The 21,679-nt window shown below is 44.6% G+C and overlaps 3 long non-coding RNA genes across 3 annotated transcripts; 2 read left to right on the forward strand and 1 right to left on the reverse strand.

Moving 5' to 3' along the window:
* Positions 1-300: 300 nt before the first annotated feature.
* LOC142603239 (uncharacterized) lies at positions 301-6,273 on the forward strand. Its single transcript, XR_012837128.1, has 3 exons — positions 301-408; positions 874-974; positions 1,525-6,273. It is a non-coding gene; the product is annotated as an uncharacterized LOC142603239 (long non-coding RNA).
* Positions 6,274-11,772: 5,499 nt separating this feature from the next.
* LOC142603240 (uncharacterized) lies at positions 11,773-12,764 on the reverse strand. The gene is made up of 3 exons (XR_012837129.1): positions 12,578-12,764; positions 12,400-12,502; positions 11,773-11,889 (listed from the first exon to the last, which is right to left on the reverse strand). It is a non-coding gene; the product is annotated as an uncharacterized LOC142603240 (long non-coding RNA).
* A 981-nt stretch (positions 12,765-13,745) lies between these two features.
* LOC142603238 (uncharacterized) lies at positions 13,746-15,711 on the forward strand. Its single transcript, XR_012837127.1, has 2 exons — positions 13,746-15,196; positions 15,316-15,711. It is a non-coding gene; the product is annotated as an uncharacterized LOC142603238 (long non-coding RNA).
* Positions 15,712-21,679: the final 5,968 nt, after the last annotated feature.

Raw genomic sequence — 21,679 nt, forward strand, 5'->3', positions numbered from 1 at the left:
CGGATGCAGGAGGGGCCGGGTCGGGAGGGTCCGCCCCCCGCTCAGCCCGGCCGGGCGCGGCAGCAGCGGGGCGGCCGCCGGAGGCGCCATTTCAGGGCTACCCCGAAGGCGCCTGAAAAAAATGGCGGAGGGGGCGGAGCCCATTTCCCCGCCATGCAGTGAGGATAGTCCCAGGTAGAGGCGGTGCCGCACGGTTCCAAAGCCAATGAGCGTGAGAAGCGGTGGTTGATGGACGGGTGGCTCCCTCCGCCCGGCGCTGCACGCGGGCGGTGCTTAGCACCCGTCGGCCAATGGGGCGGGCGGCGCGGGGCGCGTCGCGCCTTCCCGTGGTGCCGCGCGGCGAGCGGCGGCAGGAGCGGCCGCGACTCCATCCGGGTCCCGGCGCGGCTCCGGGTCACCCTGCGGCAGGTAACGGGGCGCCGGGCGCGGTCCCCGCGTGGCGCCGCCGTCGCCCGCGTGGCGGGTGGCGAGCGGGGGTGGGGGGGGGTAGCCCGCGGGAAACGGCCGGCCGAGCCCGGGGCGCCGGAGTCGGGGCGCGGGCGGGGCGGCGCGCGGGACGGATGGGCCCGGCCCTGCCCCCGCCGCGGGCCGGCGCCTCGGCCTCTGGGCCCGGACCCTCCGCTCGGCGCCGCCGCCCCCGCGGAGTGGGGGGCTGTTCCTCGGCGCGCTGAGCGGCCCGGGCAGCGTGCGGAGGCGGTGACTGCGGCCGCCTGCCCCGGTGAGAGGCGGGGGCGCGGCCGTCGCTGCCAGGCGGGACCTCCCCGCCGGCCGCCCCCCGCCCCCGCTGGGGTCTCCGTTCATTATCGCTCTTTTGCTAATTGAGGCCTTTTTTTTTTTTTTTTTTTCCCCTTTCCTCCCCCATCACTCCTCCAGACTAACTTGAAGGGCCGGAAGTCCCGCCCCCGGGCGCTCCTGACTGGTGGCTTGGTCCCGCCGCCCGTCGGGGATAGGCCGCGGATGCCGTCAGCGCCTGGGTACGTCACTTCCGCTATCAAGTGTGTGGGCAGGGGAGACCTTGGCGGCGGGGGGAGGCCCCTCCCTCCCGCTACCGGGGCGGCAGCGGGGGGCACCGGCTCCGCACGGGGCTGCCGCGCCTCGGGCACCGGGCAGCTCCGGCCGAAGGAACGCGCGGCGGGGCGGGCAGGTAGAGGCGGCGGGCGGGGGGGCGGGCAGCGCCGCAGGCAGCGGCTGGAAGGGCGTTAGAGACGGGCAGAGCGGGCAGGAGGCCGAACGGCGGTGGGAGAGGTGAGCTCAGAGAGGAGGCGGCAGGAGCTGAAAGGAAGGAACCACCTTGGGAAACCAAACGCGCTTTGGTGAGCGAGGGTGGCGTCGGCGAAGCGCAGGGCTGGGGCGCAGGACGCTGCGCTGGTGGAGCAAGACGCAGCTCCGGCTTGAGTTGGCACGGTGTAAATCCCTCCCGACACGCAACGCCGCGCTTACGGTGACTTTTCTCGCACGGCGCAGTCAGTTGTACGGAAGGGCGTTACTCAACCAAATTATACTTTTATGGCTTATTTCTTGTAGGAGTGGAAACTCAACCCGATGCTCAAGGTTACGATAATCCTCATTCATAGATTTGCCTTTTCTACACTGTGTGTGCACCTCTTGAATCGTACTGCTCTGCGCAGACAGTTTTCTGACTGTAATGCAAGTCTTAGCTGGCGTGGAAAAATTGCTTCCGTTAAAAACATACATAGACATCCTACAGAATGATCCTTTATCACAACAATGGGTCAGATTTAATGTGTGACAACTTTTGAGAAAAATGAATCTGTCCCTTCAAATGCAATGATATTTTTTTAACTTAATTAAACAACAGTGAAGAAGCAGGGCATCATCCTCTTCCTAATTCTTCAAGCGGGTAAGCAGCCCCGGGGGGCTTCACCAAAACAGGTACTCGCTGGTGTGGCTCCTGTTGTCAAATTTGACATGTTCTGTTCACAGCAACGCTCAGATGTTGAACAGCCTGAACTTACTCAACGAGTTATTTGCAGTAGTTGCTCAAACTTGCTGCAGTCTTTCTAGTCTAGTCAACACACAGTAATAAATTTAATAGTATTTTTGTGCCCTATGAGCTAGCTTCGTGAAGAGGGACTTACTAAATATCTGCATTGGGATTTTTTTTTTTAAATATAAAATTGTTGGTTGTGATTATTTTTTTCACTGAGCTTTTCACCAAGTTGTGCTCTGTATATCTTAAATGCAACCTGAATTCGCATAGGTCATGCTAGGAAGTTACTTTGCGTAATAAGACTAGGGACTTGGCAAAAAGAAGTTTAGATAAAACATCAAATCTCTTGCTTTGTTTTTCTACTACTACTAAAAAGCCGTATCCTTATTTCACTTTCCTTTTGATAAATGTGTATTGTTAGTCGCGGAAAACATTGGTTCATTTGCAAAATAGCGAAAGGCCGCTAGGACTTAGGGCAATAGATGTTTAATTATGTTGCCAATTAGTAATGTAACACAGCATTCTTGAAAATGTTCTCGTGCACCAACTTCATTATTTGCTGAATTTGTGTAATTATATTAACATGCAAACTTTATGCAGAAAAAGGTAGTCACGCTTACTAGTACTGTGACCTAAGAGACACAAATCTGGGGAATAACTACACATTTGTACATTAGTAAGTATACATGCCTGTTTGAAGCAGGAACAAAATAACCAACATGATGGTTTCCTTGGAGCAGCGCGCTGAGCCCTTTGTGCCGTTTGAAGCTGTAGCTAAACCGAAGTGGGCTCAGATACATATTTCTTCTGCCAGCATACCAACAGACCTGTATTCAAACAGGATTTGTAAAAATCTGGTAACATTTTAGCATAGTCATTTTCCTTACTACAACATGTTACCTAATTTCACTGAGGTTTTTGCCAGTACAGGACTGTAATGCATTCACCAGTTACACACAGATAGTTTAATACTAACGCTGTGAAATCAAATATGCGTACAGGAAGATGCTAGGATTCGTATTACTTTGGTTCTTGTTCATATTAGAAATTATTAATTATGATCACATACTTTACCTTTCCATAGGAGATATGCTTCGTTCAGTGCAGGAGTGGGCAGTAGTGACTTCTAATGTCTTTCAAGGTGTGGTTTCTGGATATTTATATTCCATCTGTAACAACATGGTTAGAAAAATAAGTCAAAATCAAACATACTAATTGAAAACATGGCAAACCAGTAATATTTCATGTCATAATTGCTTAAAACCAGAATGCTTTGTGTTAAAGCAATTTAAGTGGAATATACATCTTGTGTAAAAAAAAAAAAAAAAAAATAAATTGGTGTTTCCAATTGAGACATGAGATAAATACATTATCGATGACAGTCAAAAGTATTAATATTACACTCGTATGAAAAATTCCAAGAAATACCGTATGACACACATCCCTGTCTAAGTGCGTGGACTTTGGTACTGCTCATGCTTAGAGTTACAGCACATCTCTGAGTCTGTGTAGCGTTGTGCACTGAAACTGCTTGTACTCCTTTGCTCCTCTTTGGCAAATTTGCCAGTCCAAACAAGTATTCTGGTGAGATTTACACCTACTGCAGCGTATTGCTGCTAAATGGACTACCATATCCAAGTAAAGGTCTTAAATTTAAAATTTTTGGGCATAAGCAAGGGATTCTTGAAAAGGTGCCTGGACATCAGCTGGCAAGCTTTACAATCTGCTGAAATAATTTTTGTTTTCTTGGTCAGTGCCTGTTCTCAGTGCAGGTGAATTTGCTTGGCACAAAGTGAAAAAAAAAAAACACCAAACCACAAAACTAATCTGTTTAGTCTTAATCTTCGGGTTTTTAACTTACAGCTTTGACTTTTGTTACACTTAATTTTATCCGCTGAATTTCTGAAGCTGAATTAAAGCACTAGAGTATATAGCCTTTTCAGATAACATGCTGTTTACAGATTTACAATTTCCAAATGATCTTTTCACAGAAGGATATACTACAGCATTACATACGTCAAGTTAATGTATCTGTTTACTTCCACGCTGCATATAGTAAGTGTCAGTAAAGCATGATTTGTGTAGGAACTATTCCCTCTACAAACACACTTTCAGCTTTAGATGGTTTCTTCTGTGCTGCAAAGTGGACAAAATAACTGGGAGAATAAAGCGCTTGTCTTTTAGGATCACTCTGAGAGGAAACAGGACTTTTGTTATTTCGACAAATGTACGTTTTGTTCCTTCAGCAGAGTAATGAATAAAAATCGTAACCATCATTTGAGCTATTTTTTTTCTCTCACAGGTTGGAGAATAGTTTAACTGCTTATGTTCTGCTATGTGCTACTAAACAAGAGTGTAAATTCTTGAGATTTTTTTTCTATGCAGTTTAGGATCATTTCAGAGGTTTTAAACTTACAGGTAGCTGAAGAAAACCATGAAAAGTGTACTTCAGAGTGCTAGAACCCATTTAGATTCTACTGCTGTAACTTCTCCTGGACACAGATTAGGAGCAAGGCTCTAGCAAGATAAGCACTGTGTTAATACAAAGGAAGGTACAATCCAAACCTCTGAATATAGAAGAGGAAAAACTTTTAAATCACACTAAAACTTTTGTGTCGGTCACTAAGTAATCTTACTGAGCCTCTTAGAAAGGGGAGATACGAGGTATGTAGGTAGCACGTGATGACAGACAATGTCATCGTGTAGTAGTTGAGTGAAGCGAGGGGAAGCAATATGAAGGATAATTGAGTTTGCGTTAATCACGCTGCTCCGTTTCCCCCACTCCAATTCCCACTGGTCAAACAAAAAGCCCACAGAACGAACAAACCTGAGTTTGTAAGCCTGCACGTAGCCAGTCGTCGGGGGTTCTCGGTGTGCAGGCACTACAGGCGCAGCTGGAGAAGGCGGCAGGAGTCGAGGAGTGTGGCTCCAGCGCAGGGGGTGCTGCTGAAATCATGGGGTTAGAATCTTGAGGATTTGGTGGTGGTAGTGCTGGTATCGTAAACCCTGGAGCTCCATCGTGTGGTGAAAGCTGCGTGCAGGCTGGAGCCTGGGCTGCGGTAGGCAGCTTCAGTGAGGTCATGTTTGGCAGCGAACACCTTCATCGGTGCCGGTGTGATGTGAAAGTTGGACGGTTGCACAATTACAGTGTCGCTTCCTTCACTTTCACTGCTTTGGGGATTTAAAAATGCAAACACATGGTGACTGGAAAAAGCACTTTGGACTCAGGAAAGCAAATTAACCATTTATGTCTTAAAAGCAGAAAGTCTTTGTTGCTGAAGGAGAGAACAGGCAGGTAGATAACCCAGAAGCTCTGGTGCTATTCTAAGGTGTGATATCATCAGCGCAGTGACTTCAGCGGCAGGGATGTGTGCAAGAGCAGATTCACTTGATGATGAGAACATACCAAATGAGTAGAGGCTGTGCCAGGAGCATAATTTATCAAGCATGCTGTACGTCAGGCTGCTCTGCTTCTGTGTGTGCCAGAAAACCTTAACGCATGATATCAGAGAAGTGGCATACTGCAGGCCTTCAAGGAGACCTGGCAGATCTCATTCCGTAAGAGGACACTGCAACTTAGGTGATACAGTTTTTATAAACTAGTAGAAATAACCCACAAGTTAGAAACCCCCAAAACTGCAGGATTAATATAAAGCAGAACACTAATTTGCTAGACTTCGCATTAATATGCTGTAAAAACAAAAATAAAGGTAACCTGAGCTTTTTCTAAAAGAAGATTATTTTTTTTTTACTAGAATTTTAATTCTATACCCTTCTGTATTAAACTGAATTAAAAAAAAAAAAATACCTGAGTGACATAAGATCAATAAAATTGATTTTCTGCAAGAGAAGACAGGATACCTGATGATCTTTCCTAAGGTGTATTTGTTAAAGGAGGAGATTTTCCTAATCTCCTACATACACTTTATGATCTCAAGCCAGACTGCTGTGTATAACCACAGGGTAACAACTGGAAGTCATTAGTAATATTTTTGCATGGAGATTTTTTTTTTTTACTTTAATTAACAGCCCATCCAGACCTGTATTAGATGAAAGGCTCTTGTTTCAGGAAGCTGAAAGGAGACAGATGATTGTTAAGGATTGAGGAGCAGCAAGTACTTAACGGGAAAATTTTTCCGATAACAGAATTTGCTTGGGAAGTCCTACCGTTAATGGAAATAAAAATAAAAGCTGCTTGATAGAGCGCGTCAAGTTGGTCAACTTCACAGCTAACTTTTGCCTAAAGGGGTGAAATGCAACAGCTCAGGTTCTAGTTTATTACAGTCCTTGTGTCCTTCAGGCAGCATTTAAAAAAAAAGAAATACTGTCTTTTACATATTTTACACATTTTACATTTTTGACATAAGCTTTTTCTGTGGTGACACCTATTCAGTTTTTCAAAGCGCTTAAACCATTTTCAGTACATCAGAGACTCCTCAGCTTCATCTTAAAGTTCCTTCTGAAATTAAACATCTGGGACTTCATTAACTTCATGGAATCGCTAAGTAACAAACTGAAGACATGGAGTTGGCTCTCTCTGCAGAGAGGCCTCAGCAGGCTGCCTCTCTCCTTGAGAAATGGGGTTTTTACATGAGTCCTGCTCAGCTGCTGAGGGTTTGGATTCAGGAAGAGAGAACTGAAAGGACTGTCAGCTTCCCTACTGCATTATCTGCTTGACAGCAGGACCTCTGCCTGAGCTAATTGGAAAGGATGTGATGCATGCCAGTGCTTCATAATGGTTTGACTTTGTCCCGGTGCTACTGTTCCAATTTCTGTTTCGGGCATTAGGACCAACCGCTTGTGTCCATCTGTGCATGCTAAAATGTATGATCTGGTAGGTGCGTAAGTTAGGAAAAGCAAATAGTGGGATTTATACCAATTACAAGCAAGATTTTAGGAGTGATTCACCAAAATTTGTCATCAATATTTGTGTAAGGGATTCTGGAGTAAAGTGTTGAGGGGGCTGGAAAATACTTTTATTTTTTTCTCTGTTCAAGGAATAACGTCATCCCTTTGTATATTAATGCATTGGATCACGCGTTGTGTTTTTTGGCAAGGACATTAACATGCATTAGGGCGCTCTTGTTCTATCAAGGCTTTGTTTGAAGAGTGGTCTGAAAACCTCAGTTTAGAATTGGGATGAAGTAGTAGTAAAACATGTATTTAATGTTTTAAAAACTGCATTTCTGTAAACATTTTCAACTATCTTCTAAATTACATTGACAAAACAATCAGTTTTCCTCTCCAGCTCTGTTCTCAAGATGTCCTTGCTAAGAAGGGGATTGTAAGTCACACATCTGTCTGGCAAGTATTTTGATTTCAGTATTCTAAGATTTTTTTTTTACTTCAAGGTCATGTTGAGCTGCATTAATGTAGAAATTCGGTTTCAGGTTCTGTCAGGAGCAGTTAGAGAAACCCACTGGTTTCTGATCTGAAAACAATGTCTATTTTAAGTGGCCTTTTGGTAAGGCAGTTTAACAATTAAGTGCCAGGGTATAGGCCATAATCAGGGGGGTTTTTTTATAATAAAAGAATCCCTGTGCACAGGGCTGTATATAATTTAAGACTAACAGAAGCAGCACAAAATACTACTTTTGACAGTACGTGATATTCTTTGAGCTATTAACTGTTACGATAGCTGAAAAAAGTTGCTATCTGTAATATTAATATTTATTTAATTAGAAATATAAATATTAGGGCCTCATACTGATCCATGTAGATTGGCTGCGTATCTACGGTCCTAGATTTTCCTATTTTGAAGTTCTAAAGAAGAAGAAATTTAGGTCTGCGTATGATGTTTCTGATAGACTTTTCTTCTGATTTCAGATGAGAGGTTACATCTGTGGAACACAAATAGTACTTTTCCTTTAACAGAGAAGTTTAACAACTGTAGTTGCTATGACTACTACAACTTGCTAACTGTCTAAAGATGAAATGTATTAAGACCTAAGCAATTGGTAAAATTTGGAAATTAAGGGATCTTATCTGTAAAATGACTTTATTGCATGGCTGGGGGGAGTAAGGGAAATGTTTTTTCTGTGATCGATATTGTATACTGTGGATGCTGTCTGCAGCTAGCCTAACCTGTCTACTAAAGCGACACTCTTTCCCCTCAGCTCTGAAGATGCCTGCACTGTGGGATGAGGTAGTAGGTTGTATAGTTTTAGGGTCATACCCACAACTGGGAGATAACTATACAATCTACTGTCTTTCCTAAAGCAGCAGAAAATCAACAATGGAAACTTCTCAGTTTAATGTCAGATTCTACTGAACTTCAGTACTTCTAATGCTTATTCTAGGGGAAGATATTTCTTTAACACCTGTGGGTAATTGTGGTTAGATTTTTCTAATTCTTGGAAAAGCTAGGTTATCATTCTACATCAATTTTTCTCCTCTACTGAGTAAAAAAGACTAGATTGATTCCTGTATGTGTATGGTGGGGTAATCAAATACAAGTTATTGATGTTCCAGTTGTTGTCTTGTTTAATATTGCTAACTGAAATATCAAATATCCTTTAGAATGAAACTATGGTTAGTGCTTAAGTTCTTTGCTGAAGTATATGCTTCTCTGTCAGAGTGAGGTAGTAGATTGTATAGTTGTAGGGTAGTTATTTTACCCTGTTCAGGAGATAACTATACAATCTATTGCCTTCCCTGAGGAGTAAAACAAACTGCGGTCCTTTGCAGTCATTCATGTCTGCATTGAGTAACAAATAGATCTGTCAGATAAATTTAGGGTCATAAAGTATCAGATTAATCAGTGACACTACTTGCAGGATTAATAATCAGTGTATATGGTACAACCCCCAAGTGATATATTTAACTAATATGACTTTTCTTTCAAGGTGAGTGGCACAGTGCTGACTGGATATCAAAAATGGTTATGTATATATGATATAGAGTGGGATACCTGAGAGAGCGGAAATTATTCTAAACCAATTTGGCTTTGAATGTAAAAATACAGGTAGCTCAAACTTGTACATTGTGACCTAAACTGTTTTGAGACCTCAATTCCTATTGTGCATTAAAGTTCCATGACTCCAACTGCTTAGCGAAAGTCGGAGGGAAAACTTAACATTATACTTTACGAATAAATCTGCTTATTTTTCTCCAACTTTTCTAGCAGGTGAGACATAATGTAATACAAAGTTGAAGCGCTGAATGGCCAAAACTGACCCCTCACCTTTTTGGGGGAGTGTAAAGCTATGAAGTTTGAGCGTCCAAGATCCAGAACTGTAATTTTTCTCTGAAGTGGTTATTGTTTTATAAAAAGATGTTTTAAGCTTACTGCATTCTTTTTCCTCCTGATGTCCTAGGTGTACCCAGTCTAACTGCTTCTGCACTAGAGTGAGCAGCTAGCATCCTGCTAGAATAACAAGGAAAAGCGTGAAAATGCTTTTTGGGACTGAAAGTTTAGCATAGGAGGTCAGTGAAAATGAAGCCATTTGTGAGTATTTAATCCCAGAGCGTTAAAACGGGTGAGCCACTTACCAAGCAGTGGTAACAGCGTACACTTGCAGTACGTTCCCAGACCTAAAAGGCAGAAGACCAAAAGCAGCTGGTAAGCTAAACTGACTTCACAGAGCAGCTGCTAAGTAAGAAGAACTGCAAAAAGGAAGCACTGGGCTCCTAGGAAGAGGTAGTAGGTTGCATAGTTTTAGGGCAGGGATTTTGCTCACAAGGAGGTAACTATACAACCTGCTGCCTTTCTTAGGGCTTTATTATAACACCAGGACCATTTTGGCTCCATCCTAACCTCTGCAGCTTTGGTACGTGAAGAGAAATGACAAGCTGTTTCAAAGCATATCGAGGCTTAACGAAACAGGTTTTTGGTAGCGCTCAAGCATAGTGCTGCTAGCTGGAATGCAGTGTGGTGAAATGCTGCATCTGAGGGCACGCTTGCCATTTTGGTGACATCGGGTTGTGATATCCTGCGAGTAGGAGGCTACGTTTGGGTAAGATGGGAGTTTCCTGCAATTAGGATGGAGGTGGTACGCACTTAACATTCACTTGGGGTACTAATACTACGTACTTGAACAGGTAGCTATAATACATCTTTCTTCAGCTTCAGGCATGTCAAGTGGAGAAACTAATGTTTTCCTTTCCCAAAAGGCTCAGCTTACAACTGACCTGAAAGCTGGTGGCTTCTCAACAGGTATAGGCACTCCTAATAAAACAAGCTCTCAATCATGGATTATTTGCAGTCTTGCAGGAGGGAGGTTTTCAGTCCATTAAAGTGAATGATGGCGTGGTTTGTCCCTCATGGAAAGCAGGCCATGCGTGTTTATGTCATTACGCTGCACAACAGCAATAGTTCGGGTAGGGCTGCAGCTGGACACGCTATACCATGCAACACAGAGACTTTATTTTAACTGCTGAGCATCTTGTAACATTGACATGTTACGTCTATACCAGCCACTATTTAAACTTTTGACAATAGGACAGAATCGTAGATACTATAAACACGTTAAGTATGCTTATATTGAACATCCTGTATGAATTTAATTGTACATGTTTGATTTAGTTAATAAAATACAGCATTTTGTGCAACTCTTACGGTGAATGGACTTTACTTTCTCCAAAATAAGGAAGTGAATTTTATAAGAAAACAGTGCCCACATTATTTCAATAAAGTCAAGACCATGTTACAAAAATTACCGTGTTAACTAGAATTAGTGTTAACTAAAAATTATTCTAGCATTAACTGTGACTTTTGTTAAAGAGCTTTGGTACAAGACTTCACTATGTGAGGGGGAAAATCCTTATTTACAACATTGCTGATGAACATGCAGGAACTCTGCTTACTCCAGGGCTGGTTTCTGAGCCTAAGTTTAAAATGCTGTATGTAAATCTAGACTTTAGGAGGATGGGCTCGACTAGTCTTAACTGCACCTTGGCATTTACATAAATGCAGCTGGTAAGGTAAGATGGGTAAGATTCAGGCAGAAACATACCAATAAATTTTATTTTGGCAGTACGAGATGTCTTAAAAGCTTTAATATACTTAACATTCTATAAGTAAGTATAGGGAGTATGCTTATAAATGACTTAATCTATGCGAGCCACTCCAGCTGTGATACTGCCGTTGTATCTGCCACATTTGTAAAGCACCTTTTGTGAAAGAAAGAAATAGAACTTGGGTCGTAGATGGAAATGAGTAGCTGCTTTATGTTGAGTTTGGAGTTATATGCCAGTTTTAGGCTTGATGTCCCTATTTCTGCCATTCTGTTACTGTAACGCTTGATAGTGGCGCTCAGTGCTGCTGGGTTTCTTTAACAGCATACTTTAGAAAACAAGAAATAGAGGAAGCTTGTCATTGCTTAGTCTGACTGAAATTATATGCACCTCAATGTTATTAGCAGAGCCAGATTTTTTTTTTTTCTTTTTTAGTAATTGCTAAAAGCAGAACCCCTCTTCACTGAGTCCTAAGTGTGTCTTAGGCAAAATACCTGAATTTGGGGATTAACGTCTCCCTATGTTTTCAGTGTATTGTGATAAGCAGATACTGCAGAGAGCTACTGCAGTATCGGTTCTGGCACATTGATTTTAGCCCCTCGTGCAAGTGGCCTTCATCCTGTCTTCATAGAAGAAGGCAGTACAGCTGAGTTAGTTAATTTTTTAAATGGTTAATTAGTTCTGCTCTTTATTGAAGGATACTAACCCTTGACCTCCATCTTTCTACTACTGATTCTGTCTTACCTATAAGAGGTACAGGCATTTATTTCCTTGTAATTGGAAGCAGCTTGATTAAGTGATAGGCTCAAACTAGAAAGGAATTACGCTGTGGTTTAGCAGTCTTGTCTCATCAGATTATCTCCTACCTTATCTGTGGGCTCCACCTAGTAAATGGTATCTGCTCGGCACAGGATTTGTTTGCCTGTTTCCACATCTGTATTCAGAGAGGGGTCCAAGGATGAGGCGACAACACGGCAAGAATCCTTCCAATAAAGAAACAGTGGTTAAAGAATGCACAGCAAACAGTGCAGAAAAGTTTGCAGTAATAGTAGAGACATGTTTACCACCCATAGTGAGGTAATTGTGTCATGGTGGTCTTGGAAACATTCCAGTAGAGCTCCAAAAATAGAATACAGCCTCAGTGCAGATCCACATCCCAGGAGAATAATTTCTGTTCCATGCCCTTCCATGCAGGAAGGTGTGCTCTGAAATCTGGTAGTGTGAGACCTGAGACCTGTTGAGCTTTTTCTGTAAGAGAAAACACTGCTAACAAACATCCTTGTGCTTCCGAAGGGCACTTGGCACTTGTGCCATGTTCGCAGCGTATGAACATTATGCATTAACAGTTCTCTCCCCTACGCTGCCTTGTGCTGAGAGCTGGGATTGTGGCAGACAAAAATTGCTGCGGTTATTTTCTATACTTTGTGCTATAGAGGATGACAGAGCTCCTGGGGAACAGCTGCCACCAGGCACGTACAGCAGTTGTACCCTACCTCAGAAGGGTGCTCTCTACTGGGCTTTCCCAGGTGGGGAATGGGATTTGCATTCGTAACCGTCAGTTTTTCTTTGTGCTTCTGTATCCAGTCTCCTTCCAGCCTGTGAGAACAGATGCAAGGTAATTAACCTTTAGCTATCATATATAAAAGGACATTAGCAATCACAGAATCTAACCATGAAAGTTCTAGGTGCATGTTGCTAGGTCCGATACTGTGGCCATTTGAAATGTCATCATCCTTATGCCAAAAAGCTCTTCGTGCTCTTTCTTTTGCTAACCAGCAGGCTGGACTCGGCAATAGGTGCCTCCAGGTGGTTCATCTTTTGCCTTTACCAAGCAAACTATAAAATATCTGATATATGGAGGGGGAAAAAAAAAAAATGGAGGGAAAGTCTCAGATGATACACTGGTCAAAACAGACAAGCGTGACAAGTTCAGCTGAGTACTAGTGGCTTCAGCTGAGACTCCCAAGAGACAACTGAAGTCCCTCAGTTCTAGAGGCATCAGTGCGTGGTGTGGCCTTCAGAGCTCTGCTGAGCTGTAAGGAGCCCAGCAGGTGAGAGAGTTGGATTTAGGCAAGAAAACAGATTTCACCTAACAGGCTTAGTTGTGTGTTTATTGACATAGTTCTGTAAAGATGAGTTACAGCAGGAGCTACTGGATGCATCAGATGTCAATGTATGCTTTGTGGCAACACAAGGAATGAGATTTGTTCTTACTGCACAGGCAGGCTTACTGGAATTTTATAGGCGTTTGTTTCAGACACAAACCCCCTACAGCGTAGAGGGCTTACACGCATTGGAAAATAAGACACTGTTCTATTTCAGCTGATTGTATTAAAGCAATCTTCAAAATAAAGCCATTACAGGTCATGTAATGCTGCTAAGGACTATTTTTGGTGACTGAGAAAGTCCTTTCTGAAATGGGAGAATGTTACTGAAAAATACTTCCTTTGACATTAAAACTCTCCTATATACACAATGTTGAGCTGATTAGTTAAACCCAGCACAGCATAAAACCAGAAAGAAGGATCAAATTGTGCAATTGTAAGTCCCAGTTCTGTGAGGGAGTTTACTACTCCCTGCATACAGTACCTTATATATTGTGCAGCCTTGAATACGTTACCTTTGGGGAGATGTGTGGTCTCAGTACTCCCAACAACTACCCATAAATTGCTGAGTGAAAGTAGTAAGGAGTAGTAAATCAGTCCCAGTATCCTGAAACGCTGTTGCACATGAAACCCGATTCATGTCTCAAGTCTTGGGCGTATAAGTGGCTCCTCCTGCAGCAGCTCCCTAAAATGAAGAGGGCTAAGGGGGGGGGGGGGGCGGAAAAGGCGTAGTTTGAACTTCCCAGCTCCTACAAAAATACATACGTACAATGTCAGAGAGCTAATACTTGTGACTAACGTTCTTATCACAGACTGGTTTGGGTGGGCAGGGACCTCACAGCCCATCCAGTTCCACCCCCTGCCACGGGCAGGGACACCCTCCACCAGCCCAGGTTGCCCAAAGCCCCATCCAACCTGGCCTTGAACACTGCCAGGGAGCCAGGGGCAGCCACAGCTGCTCTGGGCAACCTGTGCCAGGGCCTCAGCACCCTCACAGGGAAGAATTTCTTCCCTGTATCTAATCCAAGTCTCCCCTCCTTCAGCTTCAGGCCATTCCCCTTGTCCTGTCACTCCCTGCCCTTGTCACCAGCCCCTCTCCAGCTTTCCTGGAGCCTCTTCAGGGACTGGAAGGGGCTCTGAGGTCTCCCCGGAGCCGTCTCTTCTCCAGGCTGAACAACCCCAACTCTCTCAGCCTGGCTCCATAGCAGAGGTGCTCCAGCAAAATTCTGCCCAAGGAAGCCATGACTGATGCTATTAGGACCTGGTACATAAAACTAAATCATATCTTATGCCAAAACAAGCAGTCAAAGACTTTCCTCAATACTCTTTTTTGTAAAATAAGTAAGACTGGAGCTGTTTTTAGAGGCTGATGTAATACTGTCCTGATCGTTTCTTCATCAGCTGGCATGTACTGCCCCACTTGCGTTACAGTACATGCTTTAATGAAAGAGGTGATGCATAGCTGCAGAAACCAGTGGATAGACACACACAGCAAAGCAAATTTTCCTCAGTTTTGAACAAATGCAATATATTTCCTTTTTCTGTTACTGTTTCAAGTTAATACAGCTACTGTGGAGAGTACAGGAGAGCCAGCAGTGAGTGGTACTACCACTGCAGTGCAAATAAGCCAAGTCAATGCATGTAATTTCCCTCGGTGCAGTATTGCTGCCGTTCCCCGCTCCGCACCGTCCCGCTGCTGCACGTACCCTACAGCAACACTGCCGCTGCCATTCCGATACGACAGCCCAGCACTGATCGTATTGGGTATTTCTGGTGCTTTAACAGGTGAGAGAGGCAGGTCAAACCTCAGCAGGCAATGGAAAAAACCTAAAGGTAAGTACATCAGTTGGAGCATTAGGCATGAGAATAACTAATTAAATAGTGTGAACTAACTAGAGTATATGAGTATCTGAAGGATGCAAATGCAGGAAATGGGATTCTTGTTAGGATGCTGTTAAAAGGTTTCAGCTGTCACAAACATTTGCAATGAAGTACATGATGCTATGGTGGAGATCCCGTAAGTGGATGAAGGGCCAACAAGCGGCTCTGGAAAGCAGTCCTCTGGCAGGAACAGACATGTCTAAACCCTCCTTCAGCTGAAGTCAATGGAAATCCTCCCCTTAATCTCAGGGCAGGATTTCACTTTGAGCCCAAGTACAGTTTTTACACAAGTGATTGAAATAAGGTGAACAGCTAACTCATTATTATGTGAATCAACATATTGATATAATTATTAGATAAGAGATTAATAAGCATTAGTCTTTCTTTTTTTTTTTTTTTTTTTAAATTTAAATCTACTCACAGCTAGGCAAGGCTTGTTGTTTACCGAGCAGGTAGCCAAGCTGCACGAAGGTGGTGATATGGAAGAGGCAGGAAGCTGTTCTCCGGAGTCGTCGTCCTGCCAGGTCTGCATCGCTCAGCGGGCAACCGCCGCTCGTCTGTGCTGCGGGACTGCGACGGCTTCCAGAAGCGGCACTTCCTTCGAGGAGCTTGACTGTGTCTGCTTACCCTAACCAAGACTAGGAAGATGCCAGTTAGTAGCCACCTAATACAGAGTTAGTTATTACAGTATTGATAGTTTATTCATATGGAAGTGAATTAGACCATATGAAATTCTCAAAGACAGTTAAAAATATTTCTCAGGTGCATGATGAAGTTTTTACTCTTAATAAAATACCCGTTTTCTGTTTCACATTTCAACCCTGGTTGGACCCGTGTCCCCACTGGATTACGATGACTCAGTGCACTCCATTGTGTTTCAGAAGTTCTGAAACGCGGCCAAGAAGTGCCTTCCAAAGATTACCTTGTTAAAGAAAAAAAAATATCCGCTGTATTGCGTGCCCTTCAGATCTCATCCAGTGACCGCAGGTTGTTGTATTTCAAGTAGGGGCAACACAGGAGTTTTCCTGTCAACTTCGCTTAACATACAGGAACTAAACTTCCCTCCCCAATCCCCCTCTCCCCCCCCCTTTCCTTCGGTTTTTGGAGCAGCATCATGGTCCTGTGAAATTCAGAGGCCATTTCTGAACCCACACGTAGCACACCTGTACCCAAAGCTGCCTACCTTCCCTGCCAAGTCCCTGCCCTCTGGACCCGCACAGGGGCAGGCCAGGTATTTTAAAACTGCATTTATACGCAGCTGTGACAGTAGCCAAATTTAAGCGGCTCTTGAATGGTGTTTATTAATTTTATGGTGATGAGCGTGAGTGCCAGTGTTCAAGAACTAATTTCCAAAAATAAAAATTAAACAAGTCCAAAGTGCTGATCAGTAAATTTGATTGTGAACAGTGTTTCCCTCTGGACAGCAGTATCAGGTTGATCACTGTGTGGTCCCTCTTGAACCCAGTTTCCTCCATCAAAATCTCAGCAACAGAAAATAATCAAATGCTGCTCTCAGATTCAGTGCAAATTCTGCCACTAGATGCCTGCCAGACCTCTCCTGTGCAAAGAGCCTTCAATGGCAGAAGAAAAGTGTGAGTTGTCAAACAAACTGCCACGTTTCTTTGTTCCTTTCTTTGAGATGGATCAAGAAGCAATGAAATACTCGTACATCCTTGATGCACAGGGTTTTTCTACAGTGTTTTAAATTAGACCCTAAAAACCCCAAGTGATCAGCAACCCAAATACCTGGAGATTTCTGTGTAAGAGCAAATAATTTTATGAAGACATTAGAAAACGTGAGTGACCAGCACCTGTAGATGCTTTTATACACCCCTGGCATGCCACCTGTGCTTCCAGCAGAGTTCACTACGTCTGACCTGGAAAGAGTTGAGTGTGCAAAATACCGTCTGCTGAAAAGTAAAGTTCTCAGATCACAATAGTTGTTTACTAAGCAGAGCAGGATTCTGTAACAAGGAAAAAGAAGAGGGCGTAAGCATTGCGGGATAGATTTGGGCCTAAAATTTCATTTTTAAGGGAAGAGTAAAATACCTGAACTCTGTATTTCCTCACCTCCTGCCCTTTCCAGGCTGTGGCAGAGCCATCAGTGGATGCAGTACAAGCAAGAGACCTTCACTCGCCAGCACCAGACGTGTTCCCTGTTGGTCAGATAAGCCATGACAACTGTTTTTCCTACAGTAAAGTTAGAAAACAAAACATCATTAAATAGACCTGAAAGATTTGATTCTCCACAAGCTCTGTTCAGCAGTGTTTAAAGATGTGGAGCTCAGCACACCCGGAAAAACCTCATGCCCTTTAGACAGTGCATACCAAGTAGCATTAAATGACTGCATGGGTAAAATAGTTTTCTCTTTTTTTTTTTTTTTCTCTTAGAGTGTTACGTTATGGATTATTAACAATTTCGATTTTACGGTAGGTTCAAGAAACAGATTTGCAATATTTATCGGTAGATAACACATTAGTCTGTGGATTTGCACCTAAATATTTTCTCAAATTGGTTTATGGTCAGGAAAGATGGGAAAAAGACTTTACGAATTATGCCATTTCTTCACCACCATAGGTGACCTAATGAGATACAGTTTTGTGTCACCATCTTCTATGTAAATTCTTTTTTAGGGTCGGTAAGAGCGGTAACAGTTAGCCACTTCATAAAGAAAACGGAACAGACAGAGCTCAGTTATTTGTCTCCTAAGACTGTAACACACAAACCCCATTTTTCCAGAGGTGATTTGCTGAGTTTCCACATTTCTGCTCATGGTCAGCAAGGCTTTTAAAAGAACCCCCACGTGCATCCTAAATTCACGTAACAGGTGCATACAAAATTTTTTTTAAAGAAGTGTTGCGTCTGATACCTAACATACAATTAACAGGTAGCTCCTTTTAATAGGCATCTTCATCAAAACTCAATTCATTCCAACTAAGCATTTTGAAAACGGTTACCTACCATGACACAAAGCTATTTTCTCTATTGCCTAAGCCTAAACCGGGGCGAATATGTCCTTCCAGTTCCCTTCCCTCAGATTTTTTTAGATTCTTTACTGGACATAACATTTCCTGGGTCTGTTATTGCTTGGTTAGTCTGTGTGTCTGTCCAGTCACCGGCCTACTATCAGGGACCGTACTTGGGTATTTTCCTTGTTTGGTAGTAAAAACCTAAGCAAATCCATACAAGATGCACCTGTACAACATGAATGGTTTCACTTCAACACTGTACAACCAAAAGAAACTTATTTTGATACTTCGGGCATTGAGGAAAAACAAAATTTACTTGCCCCAGGAACTGGTCTCTAAACTGTTATGCCAAAGGGGGGGGGGGGGGGGGGGGGGGGGAGAAAAGGGAAAAAAAAAAAAAGGATTTAGACACACTGAAGCCAGTTCAAAGTTTTTAACATCTTTTGCTCTCGAGGAAGTAGTAACAGATTGAATCTCTGTTCTGCCACTAAAGCCCCAGTTCTTTGAACCATTGGTGTTACACATTCAAAGAAACTGTAAATGTAAGCATAAGCTTGTGGGAGAATTTTCAAAACAAATCACTGTGGTCATTGTTTATCTTAACTTTTTCATGGAAGTGTGAGAATAAAAATCACTATAATATTGCACTTTTTTTTTTTTTTAATGAAAGAGGTCATAACTATATACCATGAAATGAAGGGCAGTAAGACTACCATCATGTACAAAATTAATTTGGTATTGAAAATAGTAACCTCAGTCACAAGGAATCACTTCTGTCCCATAAAGATCCCATAAACTGGTCACCAGGCGCAGCACCTCGCACAGAGTCCGGGGTTGCCGCACCCCCCCCACCATTTACTGGCTGGTAGCGGCTGCAGGTCTGAGAAACCTGTTACCAATTTGTTTGGGCTGGTCCTCGTGCAGGTTTTCACTCTGTGCGTCAGGACTGGGTGTGCTGGTTGTCATTTCTTGATACTGAAAGTTATACGCCCCTGTTTGGAGACGGGTATCGTGCTCCACCTGTATGCAAAAGGTTCGCAGGAAAAGTGTTCTGCTGTGCCAGTATCCCGATATGGTGACATTAAAACACGCAGCCAATTCACCGGGTGAGTTTGGCTGAAGGAGACGGCACAGGCGCACGCTAAGGCAGCCGGCGCAGGCACCGCTTCGTCTGCCAGAGACACCCGGCAGCAAGCGCCCCAGTCCCAGGAGCACGATGACTTTGTGGGTGCTCAGAGCCCGCACGGAGCTCTCTGGTGCCAGGACAGGCAGCACAGCTGGCCGGCTCGCAAAAGCAGACGGGGTGGGTTTACTAAGGGCACAGGTCCTCACTGTATTAGCAAGCACATCGCTGTATCGCAAACTGACTAACGCCCTTTGAAAGGGCAGCAGGACCAGCTGCAGCTGTTGCCACCTTCATCTTACACGCTCAGTGTACAAAGAAATGAAGTCGAAGCTTATGGGTTTTTTTCTCCCTTATCCCCTCTGTCCCTAGAGGGGCTTTACTCAAGACTTTGATTTCTGCCAAAGCACCAAAAGTAAAAAAAAAAATAAAAAAAAAATCGGCTGAACCTGGAGGTAGCAGCTTGCCACCAAACTGCCATCAGGTTCTGCTGGTCTGAAAGCAGCACTGCAGAAAATTTCCCTGCTAATAGGCATTTCCCATCCTACCTGGAAGTTGTGGACCTGAAGCTGCCTTACCAATCTCCCCAGATAGGGCGATACCTCTGAGGTGAGAGACGCGGTAGCTGCATCGTAGAGTCATCTTGCACCCACGGGGCGGCTCTTTCAGCAAAGCTGGGGCACCCTGAGCTCCGTCCCGCGCTGGAGGGTGTTGTGGTGCTTCCCAGCTCGGCAGCGAGGGCGAGCACAGCCCTGGTCTGCTGGGAAACGGCTGGGGCTGGCGGCCTCGCAAAAGGCAGCATGGTGGAACCACCTGGTAGGGGTTTTGGTCGCTCCCTTTGACGGTGCTCCCCCTCTTCGGCTGCGACACCATTGGGGAGGATCACCGAGCAAGCTGATGGGCTGCGAGCCCATCTCTCTAGCACAAACGCCAAGGTTAAGGGGGGGAAAAAAAAAACGTCCCAAGCAAACCCAAACCAAGCTTCTGATCTGCCTTTTTGGTGGCATCACTGGGCTTCATCCAGCTTCCGTGCCCTGAGAAAGAACCAGAGATTAGACAGCTACAAGTGTTGGGTAACATCTGCCTGCTACAAAGCGTGGTGGTTTGCACCCAAACTGGGAAGCACAGGATGTACGAACAGACCCCGACAAGCAGGTTGGCAGGAAAAGCATGGCCCAGGTCTCGCGAGTGGTAATCCTGCCTCTTGGGCATATTCCCTTCCCCGTAGCCTCCGAGCCATGCAGAACTCATGTTAAAGCCTGCACAGGTTCTATTTTTTCACGTTCAGTAAAATTTGACTCAATTTGTGCCAAAAACTTTCAGGATTCTCCCTCCCCTGTCCCCCCCATGAGTTATGTTTCCTTGAAAAACCACAACCCTCTCTAAGTACCTTAGAAATGCACCATAAGCATTAAGCCAATGTTAGACAATAATAAATGAGGCAAAATTACATGCCAGGATGTGCTGGTGATAATGTTTTCCACTGAAGACAGGAGCAGTGAAATTTTCCAGCACAACAACAGAGGCACTGTTCCCCCCCCCCCGCCCCGTGCAAAACGCAAGTACCTCTACCTTACCACCCCGCTCCTGTGCGGCCCTGCAAACCTTCACCCATCTGATAACGTCCCGTAGGTGACACGCGAAGCCGCCTGCATAGCGCACAGAGGTTGGCCGGCCCGGCGATGCCTGACCTTTAAATCCATCTTGTCTTGTCTGCGTGCCCAAGAGGAAATCACATGTGTGGCACGAGCCTGACCCAGAAATATTGCAGGGAGTAGGATATTTTGTGCGAATAAGGAAGGGCAGGGTCTGCAAGATGAATCACCGAAACAATAATTATCCTGAGGAAAAACCTTGGAGGGTGGATTAACCGTGATAACTGCCCTTTCAAGGTAACAACAATGCGAGCCGTCAGCTCTTCTCAACTGTGAGGAACAGAAAATGCTTTAGCACAGAACATAAAAATAAAAATTATGGAAGTTCATAAGAAGAGATGGGCCAAGGAGGCATCCTTCACTTCCCAGCCGCTCTGACTTCAGCCTGCGATTGTTATACAATCTGCCACAAAAATGGCTCCAAAAAATTATTTTTAGCACACCAGTCGCTCTCAGTGAAAATAAATAAAGGGACAGACAGTTGCTATAAAGGCAGGAAATAAACTTTAGAAACTATTTAGCTTTTGGCTAAGCAGGGCAACTGAATTACACAGTTCCTGAGCGTGCATGATAGTCGCAGATAAGATGAGCTCCAAATGATAATTTTCTTTCTTTCCTCCAATCAGCCCAGCTGTAACGTAATGGTCAGTGCTTTGCGATAGCTCCGCACCTGGAGCCAACGCCAGTAACCCCAGGGCGCTGCAGTCTCTGCATCCATGGCATGCATCAAATCTGATCGTGACGCGCGGCATAGGGTGGGCAGCCAGCATCTCCCCTTAAGCGCAGCTGTGGTGCGCCTACGCCTGCTCGCCGTCCCTGGGGGCAGCCCCTCCTGGCCACAGCCCGTCCCCAGGGCAGCGTCCCCCTCCCTCCTCCCTGGCTCAGGCGCAGCAGCGTTAGTGCCTCCTGCAGAAGTCGGGATAGCTCTGCTTGTGCCATGCTTAAACTGCTCAGAGGAGCTCCAAGCACCCCAGAGCCATGCCAGCAGCGAGGGAGACGGGACGCGTCCTCCCACCAGAGACGGGAAGAGCCCTGCAGA

This window comes from Balearica regulorum, chromosome 10, assembly GCF_011004875.1.
Source record: "Balearica regulorum gibbericeps isolate bBalReg1 chromosome 10, bBalReg1.pri, whole genome shotgun sequence".
Classification (NCBI taxonomy): domain Eukaryota; kingdom Metazoa; phylum Chordata; class Aves; order Gruiformes; family Gruidae; genus Balearica; species Balearica regulorum.